The sequence below is a fragment of the Macaca nemestrina genome, chromosome 12 (genome assembly GCF_043159975.1).
Source record: "Macaca nemestrina isolate mMacNem1 chromosome 12, mMacNem.hap1, whole genome shotgun sequence".
NCBI classification, from domain to species: Eukaryota; Metazoa; Chordata; class Mammalia; order Primates; family Cercopithecidae; genus Macaca; species Macaca nemestrina.
In genome coordinates, this window is record NC_092136.1 from 42,257,664 (window position 1) to 42,264,491 (window position 6,828).

General features: G+C 49.0%; 1 pseudogene; it reads right to left on the minus strand.

The window, feature by feature from the left end:
- Positions 1–1,640: 1,640 nt before the first annotated feature.
- Positions 1,641–5,677, minus strand: LOC105487046 (protein Wiz pseudogene; annotated as a pseudogene).
- Between the last annotated feature and the right edge of the window lie 1,151 nt (positions 5,678–6,828).

Here is a 6,828-nt window from a genome sequence, read left to right on the forward strand (position 1 = left end):
ACCATAAAAACCATAGAAGAAAACCTAGGCAATACCATTCAGGACATAGGCATAAGCAAAGATTTCACAACAAAAATACCAAAAGCAATTGCAACAAAAATGAAAATGAAAAACTGCGATCTAATTAAATTAAAAAGCTTCTGCACAGCAAAAGAAACTACCATCAGAGTGAACAGGCAACCTACAGAATGGGAGAAAATTTTTGCAATCTACCCATCTGATAGAGGTGTAATTTCCAGAATCTACAAAAAACTTACACAAATTTACAAGAAAATAAACAACTCCATCAAAAAATGCGCAAAGGATATAAACAGACACTTCTCAAATAAGACATTTATGCAGCCAACAAATATATGAAAAAAAGCTCAACAGCACTGATTATTAGAGAAATGCAAATCAAAACCATAATGAGATATCCTCTCATGCCAGTCAGATTGGCTATTACTAAAAAGTCAAGAAACAACAGATGCAGGTGAGGCTATAGAGAAATAGGAATGCTTTTACACTGTTGTATGAATGTAAATTAGTTCAACTATTGTGGAAGACACTGTGTTGATTCCTCAAGGATCTAGAAGAAGAAATACTATTTGACTCAGCAATCGCATTACTGGGTATATACCCAAAGGAATATAAATCATTCTACTATAAAGACACATATGTTTACTCCAACACTATTTATAGTAGCAAAGACATGGAAGCAATCCAAATGCCCATCCATGATGGACTTTATAAAGAAAATGTGGTACATATACATCATAGAATACTATGCAGCCATAAAAAGAATGACGTCATGTCCTTTCCAGGGACATGGATGAAGCTGGAAGCCATCATCCTCAGCAAACTATCACAGGAACAGAAAGCCAAACACTGCATGTTCTCACTCTTAAGTGGGAGTTGAACAATAAGAATTCATGGACACAGGGAGGGGAACAACACACACCAGGGCCTGTCCGGGATAGGGGGCAAAGGGAGGGAGAGCATTAGGACAAATACCTAATGCATGTGGGGCTTAAACCCTAGATGACAGGTTGATAGGTGCATCAAACCACCATGGCACATGTATACCTATATAACAAACCTGCACATTCTGCACATGTATCCCAGAACTTAAAGTAAGACAAAACATTTTTTAAAAAATCTGAACTCAAGTTCAGACTCCTAATTCTAATATTAAAATCTCCTTTGTGGGTGGTAAGACTAACAATGTAAAATACACACTATATAAACCTTGGATATTATGGAGTTCTTCACCAGAATTACTGCCTAATGGACATTTCAGGAATTGTTCCACTTGATTCATGCATTGGTTTAACATTTAATGGTATTTAACCCATGAGTTGGTTTCATCATTTTAAGCAGTCAGTAGAAAATTAAAGATAATTTTTTCACTGCTTTGTTGGGCATCCAGTCATACATCTATGTTGTCAACACTAAGTATCAATTTCACTTCTTTTGCTTACTATCTTAAAGATGTTAAAACAAACTTAAATCATTCTTGTCACAAGGGAAAATTTTATAAATATAATATATATATTTATTCATGTAATATATATGTAGGTGTATGTCCATATTTGTATATGTGTGTACACAAATATGTAAACGTATATAATAGATTCATTTTCTTGCATGAGCAACTTAGGTTATTTATCTGTAAAATGGGAATAAGATAATCTTATCTTACACGAGTGTTGTTTTGGAAAAGAATTAATACAATTTTGACCACATCCAAGTTGCCATTTCAGCTTCGCATTCCTGTCACAGCATCTGACTCGAACTTGGATCCACAGATTCCGTGGCCATTTTTTCCCCCTTCCTATACCTCATTGACTACTTCGAGAGGGAGTCCTCGCTTCCTTCCTTTTTCATTCGCCCCGGGACTTTTCCAGAAGAGAAATTTAATCTAACTTACATACTTCTAGGTACATCGATAACTACAATGTGGTCACTGAAAAAAGTTAAAAGGTCAATCAGCTTTTAATGTTGATTTAAAAGCTTTTAAGCTTTTAAAAGGTCAAAGGCTTCTAGCTGGTCCAGGATTGCAAAATAAAAAGATCCACGTTCCTTATTTTCTACACAAAACGTGTTTTTAAAAAACTGAAAAGCGTAGGGAGCTATACATAGAAAGCAACAGTGAAAAGGGGGAGGGGTCAGGGGTGGGGGAGGAAGAGTCCCACCCCGCCTTCTCACCCTCCAGGGTCCCAAAGCCCATGAGGCTCTTTAGGGGTCTTGACATGGCAGGAGTCAGCTGTCAGCTCTAGGCTCTTCCCAGTTGGGAAGGCCCCTCTGGGGGGCAGCCAATAAGGATTTCCGTGGCATTGGGGGCTCAGTGGGGGGCTCCCAGGCTCCAGCTGGCCACAAAGAGGGAGCATGGCTTCCCCTGAGCAAGCACCGTGGCATGATGTGGTCGTTCGACCCTGGAACTGGGGATCTGGGGCAGATCCCAGGTCTCACAAGGTGCGTGTGTGTTCGCATGTACAAGCGTGTGAGAGGATATTCATGGGGGCGAGAGGGAACCAGAACAGGGGTGTTTGGGGTCTTTGCAAATGGCCACGGATGGCAGACATCGCCCTGACTGGCTGCTAGAATGGGGAGTGCTGTCTTCCCCTGCGACCAGATCGGCTGCCACCCGAGACCTGGCTGCTGCCCCTGCTGGACCAGGTGGGCATAGGCTGAAGGAAGACACCCTGTGGTCCCAGAGTCTTCGGACTGGGGGAAGGGCTGCTAGCTTGCTCCCGGCGCCCTGGCTGTAGAGTGCCCAGACCCCAAGGGGCGCCGGTTTGAGGTTTTGGCTTGCTCCTACGGAAATGGAAAGAAAGAGGATGAGGGACGAGGATACAGAGGAAGAAGAGGAGACACAGGTGGCATGAGAGGGGATCTGGAATGCTTTTGTGTTAGGAAGCCTCTGCCGCCACTGTCTGTGCCTGCAGGGCCTGGGACTCCTTAGGCTGTGGGTCCACTTTGGAGAAGTTCATCTCCAGGATGTGCAGCTGTAAGTGCCACACCTACTCTTCCTGGATAGAGAGGGGGCCCTGGAATTTCATTTCGCAGAACTTGCATTTGAGGACAAGTGTAGATGTTGCCCACGAACTTGACAAGTGATGTCAGGGTCACCAGGGAGGGGACCGGCCGGACTCGGGGTGGGGTTGCCTCACCTCCTCCAGCTTCTGCTGTAGGTCATCGGTCTCCTCACCTCCCCCGGCTGTGGAGGTATCTGGAGGACGTGCTTGTCGGCATTCGAATTTGTTGATGTTCTGCCGCTGGTGCGCTTCAGCCTTTACGGTGTCCAGCGGCCTGGCTGCCAGAGGCTGCTCACCACTGTGGGCTGCCCGGCCAGCCTCAGGCTCTGGTTCCCAGGCCCCCAGCACTGCAGCCTACCACGGCCAGGCGCCTGGGTGCCAGCTCAGGGACGGCCGCTTGTCACTGTCATGGCCATGGCTGGCACTGCGGTACTTCTTGGTGAAGGGGCAGCTGCCCTGGATGTATAACTGCGGTAGGTGCCCACCTTTTGGGATTGGTGCTTGATCCACTTGCTCAGTGTCTCGATGGGCGAACCACTGATGCGCCACTCGGTCACGCTGAACTGCCACAGGTGTTCCCGTGCGTGGCTGGCCAGAGCCTTGCGGTTTTCAGAGTAAAGTCCACACAGCTGGCAGCAGGCCTCGGTGGAGGAGTGGGAGGTCTTCTTGTGAATGGTCTTTGTCTTGAAGGGCGGTTCAGTCTGGATGTAGGTCTTGGCCTTGACCTCTGCTGGGGAGGAGGCGGTCCTCCTGCAGGGGCAGCTTGGCTGCCACTGAGCCCAGGTAGCCAGTGGCTCAGGGCTTGGCCCCAGAGATGGGAGTCAGGCTGAGCTCACAAGGAAACCTGGGCCGGCCCTGTGCCTGGTTTGCCTGACCGGCCAGACGATAGCAGCAGTGGGGACTGCACGGGCTCAGGGGCCACAGTGGGAGGCCCATCCTCAGCCAAGGCAGGGACCAGGTCTCCAGCCAGTGATTGATTCCTTCCTGATGAGGCACGGCTTGGACTTCTAGAGGATCTCTCGCAGTGTCAATGGACGAACCATGGACTGACCACTCGGTCACACCCATCTGCAGCAGGTGGGAGCACGCGTGACTAGATAGGCCCTTGCGCTTCTCAAAGAACCCGCCGCAGAACTTATAGCGATGTCGCGCACCGGCTCTGCCCGGGAAGACAGGTTCAGAGGTATCATGTCTTCCCGCGGCGCCTCCCAGGGACCCTCAGACAGGTGTAGCTCCCCATGAAAGGCCCCCGGCAGCATCTCCTGCTTGATCACCCGTATTTGTTCAGACTTCAGCTTCTTGGGCAGGGAGGGTGCAGTCAGACCTGGGAACATCTTCCGGGCCGTGGGAGGAGTAGAGGCAGTTGGTGAGTAGCCCAGGGGGCTGCCTGGTGGCGGTGGCAACTTCTTGGCCAAGGGTGAAATGTGAAGGTCCGAGGGGCTGTGGGTTTCCGGTGAGCTGCCAGGACCTGTGCCGCCCATCATCTTGGCCAGAGCTTTTGGACTTGGCCCTGGCTGGTTGGGAGGTCTGCCAGGGCGAGACTGGGTCTGTCTCTTCAGGAGCTCCCGCAGCCTGTCGATGGGCGAGCCGTTGACGTACCCTTCAGTCACGCCCATTTGCCTCAGGTGGGAGCCCGTGTGGCTCCAGTAGCCCTTGCGGTTCTAGAAGAACTCACCACAGAATTCACAGCAGCGGACGTCTGGTGCTGGCTCTGGGCCTGAGGTGAGGTTCAAGGGCCTCGGACTGAGGTCACTGTGCCTTTTGGGAGGCCAGCTCAGGGACAGCTCGGGGCTCTTGTCCTCAGGATTCTTAGGGGTAGAGGAGCCCGCCAGGGCCAGTGGTGTCTTTTTGAGGAGCGGAGAGCTGGGGAGGTGGGGGCGGCCCAGGCCCTTGGTCGAGAAGCCGAGATGCAACTTAATGGCTTTGTTGACAGCAGGGGCATCCAAGGAGTTGGCCAGGGTAAGTAAGCCGGGACGGGGTCCCCGGAGACCACCTCCTTCAGCCAGCTGGACTTCTTAGCCAGGCCCGGGGTCAGCCCAAGGTGGGCGTCCGGCAGGCCCTTCTGCTTCATAAGCTCCTAGAGGAGGTTGATGGGTGCAACGCGCCTCTCGGACTCTGCCACTACCAGCTACTGCAGGCGGGGTCGTGCGTGGCTGGACAGGCCCTTTCGGGTCTCAAAGCAGGCGCCGCAGACCTCGCCGGTGGTCAGGCTCTGGGATCTGAGGTCCTGCAGCTTCCTGTTTGCTGCCATGAGGAACCTCCAGAGCCACTTTGCTGCTCAGCCAACTGGTCACCTGCTCCAGGGCCCCAGGGACAGGCAGGGTCTTCTTAGGGAGCGAGGGAGAACTCAGGTCCATGGCCACTACTGCGTTTTCCTCAGAACCCAGGCCCAGCGCGGACAAGGGCCCGGGCCCTGGCTCTCGCCCGGCCTTCGGCCAGTCCCTGGGCTCGTCCCGCGGCGGCGGTGGCGGTGGCGGTGGCGGTGGCGGTGGCGGTGGCGGCGGCGGCGGCGGCGGTGCGGGCGGTGCTGCAGTGCCGGGGCTGGGGAGCCCTGCGGTGGGGCGCCCAGGCCGGCGCGCGCTCCCGGACAACTCCGCGCGCGGCCCCACCGACTTGCTCCCCGCTTTTTTCGCTGGGCACTGGGTGGTGGAGGCGGCCATCTTGGCTCCGTCTTCCTTTTCTTTGAGCATCTCTGAGAGTGTTTTTTGTTTTTGTAGAAATAGGTAAATAATATGAGGCCAGCCAATTATTAAGGTAGAAGAAAAATAATAGAGGGGAGTTGGGTGTTCTTCGTAACTAATTAGATTTTGTTTTAAAAATGTGAAACTAGCTGCTAATTATTGTTCACACTAGAACAGAGGCATTAATACAATGATTTTCTTCTTTTCTTTTTAGTTTTTATTTTTTTTTCTTTTTGAAAAGAGACAAGCTTTAGAGTTTTGTTCAGTGTTAGCTTTGCTCAGGGGAAGGCCACTTTAAAAGGAATTACAATGATGAAAGGGGAAAACCGAGAACTTGACCCAGTATTTCAAAATCTTCAGCAGACAGAGGGGCAGTTGATCCCAAAGTAATTAATGTCTGCGTAATTGACAATTTTTTTTTCTTTAATTAAAGTAACCAGTAACCATTTTCTTTTTAGATTTAAGAATTTTGAAATTATATTTATAAACTATCAGGAAGTCAAAGGAGAAAGGCAGTCAGCATTGAGAACAAAAATAAGTTACCAATTTTCTTTTAAAAAATCGATAAACACAAGTATTACATATTGGATTTTTTATGAGGCTCTACCTAATAGATGAGATAGGCATAGATTTTTTATAAGTCTATGCTATGACAGCAAACATTCTTCCATGATGGGATTTCTTAAAATCCGATTAGTTCATGTTGCAAAATTCTAAGTCATTCTATTAAGGTAAAATATATAGCCCTTCATTAATTCAATAAATTATTATTTAGTGGTTACTATGTACCAAATCATTAACAAAAAAATCTGCCTATTCTCATAGTGCTTAAATTATAGTGTGCAATAAAATTTTCAAAAATGCATGTTAAGTATCATAAATAGTAATAAGAGCTAAGGGGAAAAATAGAGCAGGGAAGAGGGGTGGGTGTGTTGCCGTAAGACTTCTAAGTTTAAGCAGGTAATTGGGAAGGCCACAAGTAAGTAGTAAGGACCTGAAGGATGTGAGGGATGAAGTTATGTAAGTATCTGTAAGATATTATTCTCGGCAGATTGAACCCTTCAAGGCAAAGACCCCGAAGCAGGAGTTTGTCTGATGATGTATAAAGGATTCCAGTGTCAGCAGAAAGA